Below are 19,805 nucleotides of genomic sequence, written 5' to 3' on the forward strand. Positions count from 1 at the left end.
ACTCCAACCACAGTCTCCCTCGTTTACACTAACTGGGCCACACACGCCCCACTTGACTGGCATCGGTTGAGCCCCCTTTTGAAAAAGAAAAAGATGCTTTGCATGAAGCACTCTCAAAAATACGCGTGCCTTTCCCGTCCCCTGGCTGACCCAGGGGAAGAAAAGTCCTCTGAGAGCCATGACTTGTTCATCGTGGTTCTTTTAGAAACACAGCGAGGGGACTCCAAGCACAGTCTCTCTCGTTGCCACTAATTGGGCCACACACACCCCACTTGACTGGCATCAATTGACCCAATTTTCAAGATGAAAAAGATGCTTTGCATGAAGCACTCTCAAAAATACGCGTGCCTTTCACCTCCCCTGGCTGACCCAGGGGAAGAAAAGTCCTCTGAGAGCCATGTCCACATTGTCAGTGGACAGACACGTGTGCTTATCTGCCAGCAGACCCCCAGCAGCACTGAAGACAGGTTCCGAGAGAACGCTGGCTGCAGGACACGACAAGATCCCCAAAGCGTACGTGGCGAGCTCAGGCAATTTATCAAGATTGGAAGCCTAAAATGAGCAGGGCTCAAGTTGCACAATAATGGAATCGATGTTTCCTTGCATATACTCATATATCTGTGTGTCCTCCTCTTTTTCCTTGTCCAGCTGTTTTGTTTTCGCATGAGTATATGTCCTTGTCACTTTCCCATGTGTTTGAGTTGTTTGTCACCTTTTGGACACCTTTGAGGGTGTTTTCTAGGTGTTTTTATGTGTTTGTGATTGCCTGCCATTGTTTCCTATGCAGTTCGAGTTCGGTTCGTCGAACGTTCGACGAGCCGAACTCGAACGGGACCTCCGTTCGGCGAACCGACCTCGAGCCGAACCGGGACCAGTTCGCTCATCTCTAATTATGATATGAGACAGTCAGTGAAACCACCTACATAATCACTATAGTTAAAAGTGCTGTCAAAGCTTGAGTCCTTTCATGTGACTGCAGATTTGTGAATCATCACAGCGAGCGCTGTCAGGATTCTCCTGTGGTGGCAGCGGGGGATCATTGGATCTCAAGTATACAATTTGTATACTTCCTTCACGCAACATTCGTATTCTCACACTCACATTCCGCTTGTTTTGAGCAAGGCCGCGGACTTTTAGTCGACATGTGACTGTATGTATGCAAATCACATATTTGCGGTCACGTGCCAGCCTTCTACTAACAGTGGAGAATTCTGACAGCGCACACTTCGTGTGATGTGTGGATTCACAAGTCTGCACATATACAGACGGTAGACTTGAGTCCAAACCTGGACAATCCCTTTAAATCTTTTTCAAGGTCTCTGGCTCCTGATTCAAACAATAAGCTCCATACAGGTAATCTCTGAGGCCAAACTGACAGTATAAACTTAGCACATAGCCATGTAGAGGATACTGATGCTATAAAAACCACACCTGAATGGGATTTCTAAAAATCTCATACCCACTGTTTATTTTTACACTACGGAAACTGAACTACTATGCAATTTTGAAGTTTGAAACATGAATTTCTCTTGCTGAAATATACATTTTATTTGTGGATTTTCTTCATGCACTTGAATGTGATGAGGAATAGCTACAGATATACATGCACGCTTTTAGAGAAATATCAAAATTTGAGAGTCCTAAGTGGTTATCTTTTAATGTCTAACTCAAAAGAGAAGCTTTTGAGACAACTTTGAGTAGTATTTATTGTAGTATTTATTACCATCTTTTCAGTTAGCCATCAAGAGGTATTAACCACTGATGACTCTCAAATTTTAACTTTTTTTTATCTACTGGCTAACATAGTACACAAGATATAATCTTCCTGCATGCACTTTTCTTGTGTTTCTGCAGTGGAAATGTACTGTGCATGCAATCTACACATTAAAATATCACTAAAAGTTTATCAAAGCTAATTAATTGGAAGTATCCAGAAGAAACTGGTTTTATTGAAAACATGACATACAAAAAGGAGACAAATATCAAAGCTGATAAAAACAATAAAAAAATGCAACCTCATTTAGCTAATTGGTAAAAAAAATGCAGAAAATCTGCAGTGTCAAAAATGCACAAAATATTAATTGTGGCAACTAAGCTTTAAGGTTGACTTACAATGTCGGCGGAACCCGACGATACTGCCATGTTTACACGTGTGTATGGGTGTGCTGGCTGACTGATGGGCGGGCATGTCCAATTTTAGATGCCCGGTCGCATTGTTCTCCTGGGGATAAGGTTCCACCTGATGTGAGAGTTGGCAGATTTCTCATAGAGCACAGAGGATAATTCAGCCAGGTGTGCATAGCATAGGCTGAATAATTGTTCAGAACATTGCTTGTCAAAAAGTCACCTAGTGTGTATTAATCAGTGCCTCCAAAAGAAAGAAGTTGAAGTTAAATTAAATATGCTAATTATGGTATACAGTGCACCCTAGATAGGACCAAGAGGGTCACTACAGCATTCCGCCCACTACTTTTGCTTGTCCCGCCTCCCTCCCTGGTGATTCACAGCACTTGCGTCAGCTTCCTCTGCAGACAGTGCTCGCTCAAGGCAAGCTACTAGTGTCAATTACCAGTGAGGTGAATAGTGAATGGTGCACTCAGCCATTTGGTCACACCAAGAGTGCACATAGCACCCTGATTAGTATACTTGATTACACTTCAGTTTGTATAGCATGGAGGCAGCGGTTAGAGCAATAAAAGGTATGTTTTTTGTTTATTTTTTTTATAGATGGCTAGATCCCCTATAAGGTATATTCTTACTACATACTATCAGTTTGAGTTGACAGCCTCCCCTTAAGGCTGGACCCATATGAACGTTTGGCATCCGTTGCGAGAGCATCAGATGCGATATGCTAATGACCCCTGGCTCAGGCTCTGCTGTGAGCCGAGTGTCATGCGACTGTGACCCGTCTCTTGCAATCTCGCAATTCTGCAGAGGAGAGGGAGGGGTTAATCCTCCCATCTCCTCCATTGTCAGCCTATGCATATATCGCACTGCACTGGGATAACATCCGAGTGCAGTCTGATGTTTCTCTCGCACCCATTCACTTGAATGGGTGCGAGTGTTATGGCTTTCACAGAAAATCGCAGCATGTTGCGATTTTTCTCGCATCCAGATTCTGGATGTGAGAAAAGCTGACCAACTGCTCTCCCTCATTGACTAACATTGGTCAGAGTGCAATGCGAGATGTAATTGTTTAGTATACTCACATATTAATATAGCCAATTAACTTAGAGTATCTATTATGTGGAATCAACATAAATAATACAGAATAATATGCATAAAACATTAATAAAAACATAAATTACAGCATAATAATTGCTTACATGAAAAATATCGTATTTTTCGTTTTATAAGACGCACCGGATTATAAGACACACCCCAAATGTAGAGATAAAAAAAAGGTAAAAAAAAAATGGGGTCCGCCTTATACTCTGGTGTTGTCTTACTGGAGGGGGGCAGCAGTGGTGGTGAAGTCGGTCACAGGAGGCAGAGGTTGTGGTGGCAGCTGTGGTTCTTGGCAGCAGCAGAGGCGGGGGTCAGTGGCGGCAGCAGCAGTGGTGGCGGGCAGTGGCGGCAGTGGCGGCGGGCAGTGGCGGCAGCAGCAGCAGTCAGTGGCAGGTTCATGGTGTCGGTGGCAGGTCAGTAGTGAAGCAGGCCGGTGCGGTGAGTGTCTCAGTCTGTCTGTGATCAAAACACAATTTGCCAATGGCAACTAGAGACCCTAAACTAAAGACTGATCTATTAAAATCTAACTTTTAATTCATTATTTAAGATATAAAGGGACATAACAGTTTAAAATCACTAAACATTGTGGTCTAACTCTGATTGGTATATACTCGTTCCCAATAAAGTGATTCCTAATCCAGACTGACGTCTGTGAGTGATCTCTATATTTTTCTTGTCATGAATGACCACTAATGCTTGCTAATTAAAAGACATGAAGAAGTAGCCTCCCAAACATGTTTCACCACACTGGCGTCATCAGGGGGCTGAGGCTAATACTGACTTACTCTGTGTTGGAGGACCTTTTATAGTCTGAACCAAATATTGACAGCAGAAGTAACCAATAGTAATCAGTGTCATATAGTGTGAAGAGAAAAAGGAGCCTGTCATATCAAGAGGGGTGTGTTTCCCTTTAAATGCCACAAGATGTTTTGTTAGTTCAGCTGTCTGTCACAGCGCAGCTTGTGCATTGGTCAGAACTGTCTGACATTATATTCCCTTAAGATTACCAAGTATTACAATCCCATCACCATAACAGGGCAGTGGACAGCTTCCTATTATAGAGTATATAGTGTACAGTATATAGTACAAAAGCAAACACGATCCACAACTGTCAGTGTGATCGCAGTCGGATGGCATCTGCTCGAACCGCGCATGCGTCCGCATTTAGAGTCCACAGAGTGAGATATTACTAACCGCGCATGCGTCCCCTCTTAGACTCGGAGGAAATGATCTTTGCTTAATGCGCGTGCGCCCGCACTTAGAAGCAGGGAAGACAGTTGCTCTCAACTGCGCCTGCTTCTACACTTAGAATCAGGGGGAATAACCATACATAATGCGCGTGCGTCTGCACTTAGATGCACGGAGCATAATTTCCTCAATCGTGCCTGCAGCTATACTTAGACTATGGATCATATATGCTCACACTTAGACTCTAGAGGGATTATCTCTTGCCACAAATATGTCCCTCTTTAGAACAGTAGGACAATATATTAAATACCATATGTACACCATATTCTGCTTTGGCATATATATGTCCATGCTTAAAATAGGGTAGGATTATATCTCAGAGAGACAAGCTTTTCAATGATATGTTCCAATTTCAAACCTCAGTTTTGTTTGATACTGATAATTGTAATAAAGTCTGCAATAAAAATTATTCATCTAATAAGGTCCCATATAATAGATGTCCACAGATTTTCTATATCTATATGGTATAGGATAATTAATTAATTTGTATGGGGGTAGAGACTATCACACAAACAAGTCTTACAGATTATTAAATAAAGGCTGTATATGTAAAGCCTTCATTCAAGCCATTTGGGCTCATACAGTTTAATCTAAAAATCCACCTCGCCTCCTCTTTTAGCAATAGTCTATCCAAATTTCCTTTCCTTGCTCCCAATTTAACTTGTCTAATGCCCCAAAATTTCAAGTCTAGGGGATTTTCACTATGATAATATCTCATGTGTCTAGAGAGAGGTGTATCCACTTTGGTGTTGATTGTACTAATATGCTTCGAAATCCTCCTCCGAAACTCTTGGATCGTTTTCCCCACATATAATTTTTTACAAGGACATATTGCTCCATAAACCACTCCCTTCGATTTACAGTTGATTTTATCTTTTATGACATATATCTGGTTGTCTAACGGGTTGGTAAAATCTCTCTGTTTCGATAGATAGCTGCAAAAGGAGCATCTTCCGCATGGATGGGAACCCTCTTGTAATCTTGTTAGCCAATCTCTTTCCGGATTCACCTTAGACTGAGTGAAATGGCTATGAGTTAGAGATTCTCTCAGATTCTTCCCCCTGCGGTAAGTAATGTTGGGGGTAACACCAATCACCGAGTTTAGGTCTGGGTCGGCTCTAAGAATGGGCCAATATTTCTTTAGGATGTTGTAGACCTCTCTAGAACGTTCGTCATATGTACCTATCACCCTAACCGGTGAACTTTCATTTTTCTTCTTGTTCTTTGTCAGGAGTTCATCAAGGTTCATTCCTTTTGCCCTATTGAAGGCTTTATGTAATACTTTTTTTGGATAACCTCTTGCAGTAAAGAATTTAAATAATCTGCTACACTCTACTCCAAAACTCTTGTCATCAGAGCAATTTCTACGAGCTCTCATGTATTGTCCCACTGGGATCCCTGCTTTTAGCGGGATGGGGTGCCAGCTATCCCAATGCAACAAATTGTTTGTCACAGTTGGTTTTCTATAGGTATTTGTTTGTATGTTGCCATCCCCATCAATGGTGATTGTCAAATCCAGGAAATTGATGGTTTTATTACCAATCTCGTGAGTGTAATACATACCAATCCTATTGTTATTCAGGATAGTAACAAAATCCTGGAAAATATCTATTTCACCCTCCCATAGGATAAGTACATCGTCGATGTACCTACCCCAAAACAAAATGTGGCTAGTGTAAAAACTCAAATCCTCAGAAAATACAAAAACATCCTCCCACCATCCCAAAAATAGATTTGTGAAAGTAGGCGCACAAGTCGTACCCATGGCGGTACCCCTAATCTGGTGATATAGGGCACCGCCAAAGGTAAAGAAATTGTGCGTCAGAACAAAACGCAAAAGTGATAACAAAAATTCATTATGAGGTGTGAATTGTTTACCCTTTGCTGCTAGGAAGTGGGGAACTGCTCCTATTCCCAATTCATGATCGATGTTACTATATAGTCCTTCTACGTCCAAGCTAGTCAAAATGGTTGGCTTTGAAACATTGAGGCCACGCAACTTTAGGACAATATCTTTTGTGTCCCTGATGAAGGATGGCAACACCTGTACAAACGGGGATAGTAGTTCATCTATATACCTGCTGGCACCCTCTGTGAGGGAATCATTACCCGAGACTATCGGTCTACCGGGTATTGGGACCACGTTCTTATGCACTTTGGGAAGTGCATAGAACGTGGCCAAAGTGGGATGAGGGTTATACATCTCTTTGTATTCATCCTCAGAAATCAGTGATGCCGATAGTGCAACCTTTAACAGGGACTGTAAATCTGCAAGATATTTATCAGTGGGATCCGTACTCAGAATCTTGTAGGTTTTCTTATCATCCAGTAGTTTTCTTGCCATTTTTACATAGTCAGTCGTGTCCATCAGGACAATATTACCCCCTTTTGTCTGAACCCTTTATAGTGATCTCCTCTAGATCTTCAAGGTCATTCAGGGCTCTTTGTTCAGATATACTGAGATTTTTTAGGGGGTAATATGTTCTACGGTTGATTTTTTTAAGATCCTCTCCTACCATATTCACAAAGGTGTCAATATTGTGATATTGGGAGAAAGGAGGAGTATTCTTACTTTTTGGTTTTAATGACGAGAATGGGGGTACAGTCTCATTCACATATCCATCACTACCATCCTCTAGACTTTCCAAGACTCTGATTGCTTCATCCTCTTTCTCTTTCATAATCACAGGATCCCTGTTTTTTATAGTGTGATACTTATGTAGTGCCAACCTTCTTGCAAAGAGATTTAGATCCTTTGTCCAAAGAAAAGGATCATATTTAGGAACAGGTGTAAAAGATAATCCTTTTTTCAATAATCGCCTATGTGTCTCTTCCAATTCAATTGATGATAAATTGAATATTTGCAGGTCTCTTTCTGGTGGCATCACTATATCTGTTGCACTATCAGCTATCTCCCCAAAAAAGACTGATTTGTCGACATCATCTCGCTCATGCTCGTTTGTGGGGTTGCTATTGAAGTTATCATACTTTGTAGAGGTATATTTGAGGGGAGCATGGTCTGTTGCATCTGGCCCGTAGATAGTTGTGGATTCCCCACCCTCGTGGTCGTATTTAATTGTGTTACATCTCCTATTTGGAGAGTATTTTGGACCAGACCATTTTGCACTGGCATTTGACCATGAGTCATATTTTGTAGCGAGCTCGTCACAGCTGGAACAGTAGATGTATTTCCAAATACGACCGAAGTCTGTGTTGGACCAGTTAGATTCTGCATCTGATTTAGTGTTCCATACTGTGACGGGATAGTCATGTTTGGAATAGGTGTCACATTCCCAGGGGCCAGGACAGTTTGTGTGTTCTGTGTCTCCCCTCTCAGAGATTGTGAAACAGATGACAAGAAAGAGAAGGAATTGCTGTTTGACAGATCTCGATTTTTCCCAATTCGTTCTGCTGTCCATGATCTAGAAAAAGAGCTCTTCCTCTCCCTGTTATTTCTGTTTGGACCTCCCTTCCGTTTGGAGGGATTCCTATTAGAATTACCACCTGTAGAGCTATCTGATTCCGAAAAATCAGTCTCAGAGAGATCTGTTTGTCGTGATTTATTCTGTCTTGTGAACCTTCTCCCAAACCTATATACTTCACCCCTCTCAAAGTCAGTCAAATCCCTTATAAACTTTTGATGTTTACGTTCTTTAATTTCCTTTTTGACTATCTCAATGTTTTTTTGTAAATTTAATTCTAATCTGGCAAAATCCGGCTGTGATGAGAATTGTTGAATATTTATGATCTCTTTTTCGAGCTGCTCATTAATTTTATTTAGGTTTTTCTTTTCAAATTCTAGCAGATAGTTCATCATTCTAAGGGAGTTATCTGTTAATAAATCTTCCCATCCCTTCATAAAGTCAACATTCTCCCTATGTGTATTGGGGGCTATCTGTATCCTTAATCCCCTATAAACGATTCTCTTTGTCAGATACGTCTCCAGGCTAGCTATCTCCCACCATGCTCTGGTCTGCTGTTTAAAGATTTTGAATAAATTGTTAAATTGGGAATTGATATCTTTCGGAACAAAGGTGATCTCTGATTTCGAAAAAACTTGTGTAGCCTCCAATAGTAAATTATCAATATTCTGTTTTTGTGACAAAAAACCTGCCATACTATACAATGAACACTAGATGGAGTTAACCAATGACTCCATATGAGATTTAAATAGCTACTGAAAAAACTCGTTCTATCAGTCAGCGTAGGGGAGGGGGGCAGCAGTGGTGGTGAAGTCGGTCACAGGAGGCAGAGGTTGTGGTGGCAGCTGTGGTTCTTGGCAGCAGCAGAGGCGGGGGTCAGTGGCGGCAGCAGCAGTGGTGGCGGGCAGTGGCGGCAGTGGCGGCGGGCAGTGGCGGCAGCAGCAGCGGTCAGTGGCAGGTTCATGGTGTCGGTGGCAGGTCAGTAGTGAAGCAGGCCGGTGCGGTGAGTGTCTCAGTCTGTCTGTGGTCCCGATTCAAATGATGGTGCCTGGTTCTTGGCAGCAGCAGAGGCGGGGGTCAGTGGCGGCAGCAGCAGTGGTGGCGGGCAGTGGCGGCAGTGGCGGCGGGCAGTGGCGGCAGCAGCAGCGGTCAGTGGCAGGTTCATGGTGTCGGTGGCAGGTCAGTAGTGAAGCAGGCCGGTGCGGTGAGTGTCTCAGTCTGTCTGTGGTCCCGATTCAAATGATGGTGCCTGGAGCGGCGCATACGCAGATGGAGCTCTCATCCAAGGGCTCCATCTGTGCACGCGCTGACTCCCGGCGCCATCATTTGAACAGGGACCGCGGACACAGTGGGACACTCACTGCACCGACAGGTACTCTGTCGGCCGCCCGCCCACACCGACAGGCACCCGGCCGCCTGCACAGAGTGACAGCCAGCAGGCCACCCGCCCACCCGTGCAGAGAGGCAGCCGGCCTTCAGGACAGAGAGGGAGCCGGCCGCCCGCACGCAGCAACAGGCACCCGGCCGCCTGAACGCACCCAGTCGCCGCACAGACTGCCCCCCACTTGGGGGAAAAGTGTGTCGTATAATCCAAAAAATACGGTATACATTTAACTAGTGTTAAGACCACTTATTGAATGTTAAGCAAAAAGGAAGAACCAGATAAATAAAGAAAGAGGAAGTCAGCATTGTAAAACATGAGCATATTGTGAAAATGCATACAAAGGTCTATATAGCAATCTATAAGTTTTGTGCGTACATAATCGCATGTCCATTTGAGACCAGATTCCCACGTTGTTAAATTCAGCATTTTTGCCACTCCATTTTTTTGTGCAGAAAATCTGTTGCATTTAACAGTTGAAGCAAAGTGGATGTGATTTAATAAAAAATCTTACCCACTATCACAGGGTGTGACACGGTAACTTGGAATGTCGGCGCCTAGACTGGCCCTCAGGCTTAAGCTGTCTCTTATTCCAGAGTTACTTCAGATAGCGAAGAGGTCTGGACCACCAGCGTAGCCCTGACTCCTGATCACTGTTATCAGCCCTAGTTTAATCCCCCCTACCCCTCACCACCATGGAGGGCCAGGACAGGAGTGATGAATCCCACAAAACAGACATTGGAAAGCCAAAGCTCAAATTCACTGCAAGTGTACACAGGGATAAAGACAATATGTGCTCAGGGAGAAATAAAGTACAGGGAGGAAATAAACAAACAATGAGGATTTTTCCGCAGCATATCAATTAACACTCAGCAATTCACCAATAACTAGATCACAAGGCACAATGACCATTATCACTGGAGAAAAGCTAGAACTATAATCGGCATGAAGGAATAGGTTCTACCATCTTTTAAAGGGCAGATGCGGTTAGTTAGGTATTCAGCGACCTATGACCCTAGCAGCAATTCACAGGCCAGCTGGAATTAACTCCTGCTAGACCGATTACCAGTGAGCGCAAAAGAGGTCAACCCCCGGCTGACTAAGCAATTCACAAGCACCAGGTGACTTGTCAGACTCTCCAGTGGGAACAGGATCCAAAGTTGCCAGGACACCTGGTGAGTGTGTAGCGTCCCTAACTTGGTCAGGCGCCACTGAGTACTGCACCCATGCTGGGTGAGTGCAAACAGGTAATCCTAAAGGCTGAATAGGGCTAGACATGCACGGGGAACAGGTCCCTAGAGCCAGACATCCATTTAGTGGTCTGCTAAACCTGCCGGTGGGGTGGACAACAAGTCCCACACCAACCAACACAGAGTCCGAGCATCAGCAGCAATGAGGGGGCCCATAAGGAGGATTGAGCCTGAAGCTATCCACCTTGGTCCACGTTGCCAGCAAACGGGCCAGAAAGGGGAGAAAAGGCAGCTGCAACTTCCCTGGATGAATCCCACGGTACTTTAAGTCAGGGGTTGTCCGAAACAAGAAGTGCTAGGAAGGCGAATCAGCAGTCACCCCTATACCAGCCTGAAGGATACCTGGTTCTCTCTGGTCTATCTCAATATCGCCCGGGTTATCTCACAAAACCAGCTGAACGTGAGTAAACAAGTAGAAAGACATTTCTGGACTGAGACTGAGTTCTTCTGCGACCTGTTGTTCCACACACATACACCCGAGCCCCTGGGGCCAGCCTCACTCTCGGGAGGTATACACCAGACTGCAGACACCATCAGACCCAGATGCTCGTTAAACTGCAGTGGCGGTCATCCATCACTCTGACCGCAAAACCGAGAGTGGCGTCACGACTCAGAAGCAAACAACCTGACCTACCTGTCACCAGAGGGGTCCCTAAAGAGAAGTCCCCGCAGTGTCCCGGGGGTGACCGCTGCAACACTGTGGTGGGTGACTCAAGTGTAGAGCAGAACACTGCATGACACCCACTGTGTGCTTAACACCTACTAGTTTTGCTTTTTCAAGCCAGTCTGTCTGCAGTATTTCACACCTCAAATTTTTATTTTTGCATGTAACTTTTTCAAAGACAAGTCTAGTAATACCTTTATATGGCCAGTCCGTTCTCCCTTTAATGAAAAAAAAAGTTTGGAAGAGCGCTAAAATGAACACCTGTGCTTAGGCAACCAAATAAATTAAATGACCTTTAATGCCTGTAACAAGGACAGACTAGTAAACAAACACCCGATGGAGCAGCGTGAAGAAGATATGTGCCACCCCCATGGAAGCAGCCGAGCTGCATGAATACGGGTTTGCTGTGGCTCGAGGGTCTCCGGACCCAGGGTCGTGCAGCAACTCAAATGAAAAGAGGGATATTTACAGGGAAATTGATATATAGTTTGTGATGCCACCCGTGGTGTACGGTAATTTGGGAGTACCGCCACTGCCGTTGGGAGAACCATTGGTGATGAAGTGGGGCAGCAAGGTGTCGTAGCCCTCCACGGGTAGGGGGGGATACCCCGGGACTTGGTGTGGGGTGCCGTGGGGTGCAGGGGTCACTCTCGTACTCACTCAGTTCATAAGCAGACGCTGACAACCGGGTTAACCAATTCTCTGGGTACCACTGCCACTGAGGGGAGCTTGTCCGGGTCCCATCCCCTATAGTGTTGCCTGGTGATCCGTGACCTGCCTCCTGGCACTAAGTTTAACTTCAACATGTTGGCCCAGTAGTATGGAACTTGCTGGGCCCCGCTACCCACTATGGCTGTGTGGGAGCTTGCTCTCAGGGCTCACGCTTGTGATTTTCTGGACCATTTTGGATTGGAAAGTCCTATCCCCCTCGTTGCGCTAATGCCCCAATCCTGGAGTGGGTGTGAACAGTTCATAAAGGCTCCGTTCTCCTCAGGTGAATTGTCAGGTTGCCTGAAGCTACTCACCGACCTAGGGTCCGTGTACCCAGTCATGCCTTCGGTCCCGGACTGGTGACAGTGCTAGGCTGCCGGCTGTCCTCCTCGACAGGTCCAGGCACCTTGCCACAATCCTCTGCGACCAGGGGTCCGACTCCTCTAGGTCCTGACCACCGTCTGTAACCTAGACAGTTTCTCTAGGAGCCACTGCTCCTGACCTCCTCTCTTTCTCTCTCTCTCTCTCTACACACTTCTCTGACTACACTCCCCACCTCCCCTCCCTGACCCCCCCAGTGGGCGACTCTATTCCACTCAAGCCATCCACTGGTGTGCCTGGTAGGTGTGGTGCAGAGTGTATCTAGGATTTGATTTGCTGTTGGAGGCAACACTATTTAGATAAAGATCCAGAATCAAGATTGAGGTGGAATACTATACGGAAGGGCAGTTTGTGCAGTACCCTGTGACGCCGAAAGTCTAGGGGCGTCACAGATATAATCCGCGTGAAATTATATCAAGTAGTGTAAAAGGTAATCTAGGAACATATGCTTCAGCGCTCCGTGGAGATTATCAAATGTACTAATGAAACCAGTAGGGATAATTCCCTGTACCACAGGGACAGTGATTAATGCAAAATAGTGTAAAATGACTAAGGAACCTAAAGGGTTAACAAGAGGTTAATTGGACTTGCCTGATAAACTGTCAGTGCTTGCCATGAGGGTAGAGGATTCCCAACATGCGTGCTTGTTTACATCCCCAGGGTGCCTGCATGAATGGCTGCTCAACGAGGTAAGTAGCAACTAAAGAGGAGCATGGATACCAGGCAGATTCAAGGGAAAGTGTGCTCCAGCAAGACGCACGTCGGTAATCCTCCAGCCTCATGGCAAGCACTGACAGTTCACCGGCAAGTCCTATTAACCCCTTGTTAACCCTTTAGATGCAGCCAAGAGGCCCATGATCACTCTGGATGAACTGCAGAGATCTACAGCTGAGGTGGGAGAGTCTGTCCATAGGACAACAATCAGTCATACATTGCACAAATCTGGCCTTTATGGAAGAGTGGCAAGATGAAAGTCATTTCTTGAAGATATCTATAAAAAGTGTTGTTTAAAGTTTGCCACAAGCCACCTGGGAGACACACCAAACATGTGGAAGAAGGTGCTCTGGTCAGATGAAACCAAGATCAAACTATTTGGGCACAATGCCAAACGATATGCTTGCAGTAAAAGCAACCCAGCTCATCACCCTGAGCACACCATCCCCACTGTCAAATATGGTGGTGGCAGCATCATGGTTGGGCCTGCTTTTCTTCAGCAGGGACTGGGAAGATGGATAAAATTGATGGGAAGATGGATGGAGCCAAATACAGGACCGTTCTTGAAGAAAACCTGTTGGAGTCTGCAAAACACCTGAGACTGGGACGGAGATTTGTCTTCCAACTAGACAATGATCCAAAGCATAAAGCAAAATCATCAATGGAATGGTTCACAAATAAAGTTGAGCGGATCAGTCATAATCCGGGTCCGGCGGATCCGGATCGGGTTGTCGCCGAAGTCCGGATCCGATCCGGAATCCGCCGCAGTGTAAATGAATGGGGAGAGAGAGAGATAGAGAAAAAAAAATAAAAAAACCCAGATCCAGATCGTGCACCCCGAATCCCGGGTACTGGTCGGAGTCGGATCGGGCTCACAAACCGTGCGGATCCGGATTTTGCGGATCCGGGTCCGCTCAACACTATTCACAAATAAACGTATCCAGGTGTTAGAATGGCCAAGTCACAGTCCAGACCTGAATCCAATTGAGAAGAGCTGAAAACTGCTGTTCACAAATGCTCTCCATCCAACCTCACTCAGCTCGAGCTATTTGCAAAGGAAGAATGTGCAAGAATTTCAGTCTCTCGATGTGCAAAACTGATAGAGACATACCCCGAGCGACTTGTGCTGTAATCGCAGCAAAAGGTGGCGCTACAAAGTATTAACTTAAAGGGGACGAATAATATTGTACGCCACATTTTTTATTATTTTTTACAAAGGTTTACAATAAGCAATAAATATCGTTCACCTTCACAATTGTGTCCCATTTGTTGTTGATTCTTCACCATAAAATTAATTTTTTTTATCTTTATGTTTGAAGCCTGAAATGTGGGAAAAGGTTGAAAAGTTCAAGGGGGCTGAATACTTTTGCAAGGCACTGCATGTCTGCTTACAAAAAGGGAACCCTGATGTTGATGAACTGTGGGATTTGGTATGTTATTTTCTTAAAGGCTGCTATGGGAAGTCGGAAAACATGTATGGTAAATAAAGCAGTAGCCTTAAGAGCATAATCCCAGCATTTCTGTACTTAACACATTGACATTTCTGCTTTAAGTCTGGACTTAAAATGCATCAAAAACGGGAAAACAAAGCAATCAGAAGTAGAGGGGCCCCATTCACTTATAGGGGGCAGTTTTGTTTCCCTTTTTTTTTTTTTGATCTGCATGGTGGATTTATTTTACTTTCTAAAAAGCTCATACCAAACAGACACCAGATATAAATCAATAGAACATCTCTGATAGAGATGAGCGAGTACCATCTATATATATAATTGCCTTATTCTGTCTGTCTGTCTGTCTGTCTTGCTTCAAAATTGTGTCCTTACGGTGACACAAAGCTGATTGGCCGCTGGGCTCGCCATAGCCCCGCCCCCCGCACGGATTGGCCGCTCGCCCAGGCAATTCGCCCACGCCCCGCCCCCCTCACGCAATGCACGCTCGCTCTGGCCCCAACCCCCGCACGCATTCTTCGAACCGACCGACAGGGAGCCACGACTCCCAGGTGAGTACTGTACCCCCGGGAGCCCATATCAGCGTACACCGCCAACCCAAACGACACATACCCTCGCATTGCTGGGGTTGCCGCCGTATGCTGGTGTGGGCTACCGTGCGAGCGGGGGACGGGATACGCTGGTAACCATGGTAGCATAGTTACCAGCGCATCAAGGTCCTGCAGCGGCGGAACATACACACACGCACGCACACACACACACATCAGATCACACTCACTCTCACACACACCTCACACACACATCACATCGCATTCACACACTCACAACATCCTGGGATATCACTTGCTTCTCGGCGGCGATACTGTGCAGTGAACTTCCAGGACCTGCCGGAGGATCACATGGCCAGAAGCATGTGGTATCTCCGGATGTTGTGAGTGTGAGTGCGTATGTGCGATATCGTCAGTGTGTGCGCGTGTATGCGATCGGGTGTGTGTGAGTGTATGCGATCGGGTGTGTGTGAGTGTATGCGATCGGGTGTGTGTGAGTGTATGCGATCGGGTGTGTGTGTGTGTGTGTGTGTGCGATCGGATCTGTGTCAGCAGAGGAGCACGACGTGCTGGAGGAGGCTGGGAGGAGAGAGGCTGATCCTGGGGAAGGCTGGGAGGAGGAGGCTGAGAGAAGAGAGGCTGATGCTGGGGGAGGCTGAGGCTGGGGTAGGCTGGGAGGAGAGAGGCTGATGCTGGGGACAGAAAAGGCTGATGCTGGGAGGAGAGAGGCTGATGCTGGGAAGAGAGAGGCTGATGCTGGGAGGAGAGAGGCTGATCCTGGGGAAGGCTGGGAGGGGGAGGCTGAGAGAAGAGAGGCTGATGCTGGTGGAGGCTGAGGCTGGGGTAGGCTGGGAGGAGAGAGGCTGATGCTAGGGACAGAAAAGGCTGATGCTGGGAGGAGAGAGGCTGATGCTGGGAGGAGAGAGGCTGATGCTGGGAGGAGAGAGGCTGATGCTGGGAGGAGAGAGGCTGATGCTGGGAGGAGAGAGGCTGATGCTGCGGGCAGAGAGGCTGATGCTGCGGGCAGAGAGGCTGATGCTGGTACAGCATGGGGGATGGAGCACGATGGGGGGTGCGCAGCATGGGGGATGGACCACGATGGGGAGTGCGCAGCATGGGGGATGGAGCACGTTTGGGAGTGCGCAGCATGGCGGATGGACCACGTTTGGGAGTGCGCAGCATGGGGGATGGAGCACGTTTGGGAGTGCGCAGCATGGCGGATGGACCACGTTTGGGAGTGCGCAGCATGGCGGATGGACCACATTTGGGAGTGCGCAGCATGGCGGATGGAGCACGTTTGGGAGTGCGCAGCATGGCGGATGGACCACATTTGAGAGTGCGCAGCATGGCGGATGGAGCACGTTTGGGAGTGCGCAGCATGGCGGATGGAGCACGTTTGGGAGTGCGCAGCATGGCGGATGGAGCACATTTGGGAGTGCGCAGCATGGCGGATGGAGCACGTTTGGGAGTGCGCAGCATGGCGGATGGACCACGTTTGGGAGTGCGCAGCATGGCGGATGGACCACGTTTGGGAGTGCGCAGCATGGCGGATGGAGCACGTTTGGGAGTGCGCAGTATGGCGGATGGAGCACGTTGGGGAGTGCGCAGCATGGCGGATGGAGCACATTTGGGAGTGCGCAGCATGGCGGATGGACCACGTTTGGGAGTGCGCAGCATGGCGGATGGAGCACGTTTGGGATTGCGCAGCATGGCGGATGGAGCACGTTTGGGAGTGTGCAGCATGGCGGATGGAGCACGTTTGGGAGTGCGCAGCATGGCGGATGGAGCACGTTTAGGAGTGCGCAGCATGGCGGATGGAGCACGTTTGAGAGTGCGCAGCATGGCGGATGGAGCACGATGGGGGGTGCGCAGCATGACGGATGGAGCACGTTTGGGAGTGCGCAGCATGGCGGATGGAGCACGTTTGGGAGTGCGCAGCATGGCGGATGGAGCACAATAGGGAGTGCGCAGCATGGCGGATGGAGCACGTTTGGGAGTGCGCAGCATGGCGGATGGAGCATGTTTGGGAGTGCGCAGCATGGGGGATGCAGCACGATGGGGAGTGCGCAGTATGGCGGATGGAGCACATTTGGGTGGGCGCAGCATGGCGGATGGACCACGTTTGGGAGTGCGCAGCATGGCAGATGGAGCACGTTTGGGAGTGCGCAGCATGGCAGATGGAGCACGATGGGGAGTGCGCAGCATGGGGGATGGAGCACGATGGGGGGTGCGCAGCATGGGGGATGGAGCACGATGGGAGGTGCACACCTCCCCCCAACACACACACACACACACACACACGCACTGCACAACACACACACACACTGGGAACCACAAACACCGCCCTACACAGACACCCACACACACAGACAAATTCGCACACACACAACACCCAACACACAAACACCGCGGCATACATAAATATACGCACATACCGCACAACACACACATTGCACAAAACATACCTCCCCCCAAAACACACCACACACACACAAACCGCGCAACACACACACACACACAATGCTACAGACACACAGCGCTCCACAAACAACGCAACACACGCACTGCACAACACACCACACACACACTGGGAACCACAAACACCGCCCTACACAGACACCCACACACACAGACAACGCTGCACACACACAACACCCAACACACAAACACCGCGGCATACATAAATATACGCACATACCGCACAACACACACATTGCACAAAACATACCTCCCCCAAAACACACCACACACACAAACCGCGCAACACACACACACACACACACAACGCTACAGACACACAGCGCTCCACAAACAACGCAACACACGCAACACACATACAACACCGCTCTCACCCCCCGCCACACCCAGACAACACCCAGAACATGTACAGCGCCCTACAGAAACACTTGGTAAGTACACACAACAACATCTATATATATAACAAAAATCATACATGAACTACACAATACGTAAATTCTAGAATACCCGATGCGTAGAATCGGTCCACCTTCTAGTAATATTCATAATCGCTATACTTGTTCCGAATAGCGAGTACAATGCAAGTCAATGGGAAATGGAAGTAATTGTCTGCTGGACCCAACAAAGAGGTCTGGGGTCCTGATGAAAAGGCTGAAATGGATGGGAAAGTAGTAAAACTGACTAGGGAGAGCCTGGAGAATATGCCTGCATGCATTTCTGACACACATATAGTTTCTGGCAATGAGGATGTTACAGAACTGCCTAATAAAAGGTAGAAGCAGGCTATCAGGCAGTCAGGGTCCACCGTGCAGAGGAAACCTGCTGCTGGTGATAACAGAAGGTAGGAGGTATCTGTACCACAAAAATGGTACTAGTCGCTGTTACCTCAAAGCGGCACTAGGACCAACTGCGGTCCTCTCTGTTAACTTACAGAGACTACCGAATTAGCATATGTGTAAATGAGGGTAATGCTAAAAGGCTTATGGTGAGTGCCTACATAATTATAGAGATAGACTTGCAGTTCCTGTTACTTAACAGAAACTACTAAGTGCATGGGAATGGTTACCCCAACCGTAGTCCACTAACTAGCACCCCTGTTGCCTCACAGAGGTAAAGTAAGATATAGACACACGTGTGTTAATGCTTACACAACGTATATTGGAAGATAGGGAATCCATTACAGGTCACGGAGATCCCTGGATGCTAACCTCTATTACCTCATAGAGGGTGAAGCATGTAGCTAAGGTATGGGTGAGACCAGTACTAACTGTACTGCTTAGTCTCAAATGTACGGAGCCCCGTATGTAACCCAGGGAGCTATATATGCTTGCTGCACAGTATAGAACCAGAGAGTCACCTGGTGGCCCAGTGAGTGTATGAATCCCTGCCTAAGCCCTTTGTGCTTGCCGCACCGTAGGGAATCAGGGAGCTCTCTGTGCTTGCCGCACAGTAATGAACCAGAGAGTCACCTGATAGCACAGTGAGTGTGAGAATCCCTGCCTAAACCCGGCTCCACTGAGGAACGTAGAGAGCAGGCACTAGTGGTACACTAGTAGATAAGGAGCACTTAACCAACGGGTGCACACTGGCTTGTGACTGTAGGTATTAGGTTAGTTAGTAGGAGAGGTCACACATGAGGCGGCTACCCCATGCATGAACCAAGAACGACTGAGCGCCGAGCAGTGTGCTGCGGGGTCCTTTATAGACAAAGCACCACCCATAAGATGGAGGCGCCCAGGGCACAATCGTATCTCAACCAATAGCGGTCGTGAACGTCAGCGGTGACGTCACCCACGACCAATCAGCATGAAGCTCATCAGAGTCATGTGATCCCACGTCAGCGGTGACATCACTCGTGGCCAATCATCGGCTGCCACGTGGTAGGTATGCACAGATCGGGTCCAAGCTGACTTAGAACAAAATCAGCTTGTCTACTCGGGCATGCGCAGAAGCCAGAGTTCTGGACTTAGCCTCCGCAGCTAAGGAGTGAGCAGACAGGTAGAACGCCGTGGCACAGAGCCAGAAGGAGAAGAAGAAGGACGCAGACCCATGACCCATAACACAGCCAAGGTAAGTCAGACAGCTGGGGGCTGGTATTATCAGGCTGGGAAGACCCATGGTTATTTGGCCCTTCCCAACTTAAAAATAGCAGTCCTCAGCCACCCCTAAACTGGTGCATCCATTAGATATGCCAATTTTGGCACTTTACTAGCTTTTCTCTATTGCGGAGGCAACCATAGTAATACTTTTGGGATTGACATCAGCTGTGAATTGACAGCTGGCATCAAGGCCAGGGGATAGTAATGCAGAGGTGTCTATCAGACACTCTCAT

At 47.3% G+C, this 19,805-nt stretch overlaps 1 protein-coding gene across 4 annotated transcripts in view; it reads left to right on the forward strand.

The window, feature by feature from the left end:
* LOC142254541 (dipeptidase 2-like) overlaps positions 1-19,805 on the forward strand; it is a 939,193-nt gene that overhangs the window by 18,376 nt on the left and 901,012 nt on the right. Inside the window, exon 1 of one of the 4 annotated variants that reach the window (XM_075325646.1) lies at positions 5,439-5,542. The exons of the other annotated variants lie outside the window; for them this stretch is intronic. The gene's annotated coding sequence lies outside the window, so the exon portion shown is untranslated. Of the gene's footprint in view, positions 1-5,438; positions 5,543-19,805 lie in introns of those variants that run through there. 4 annotated transcript variants of the gene reach the window in all.

Source organism: Anomaloglossus baeobatrachus, chromosome 10 (genome assembly GCF_048569485.1).
Source record: "Anomaloglossus baeobatrachus isolate aAnoBae1 chromosome 10, aAnoBae1.hap1, whole genome shotgun sequence".
Classification (NCBI taxonomy): Eukaryota; Metazoa; Chordata; class Amphibia; order Anura; family Aromobatidae; genus Anomaloglossus; species Anomaloglossus baeobatrachus.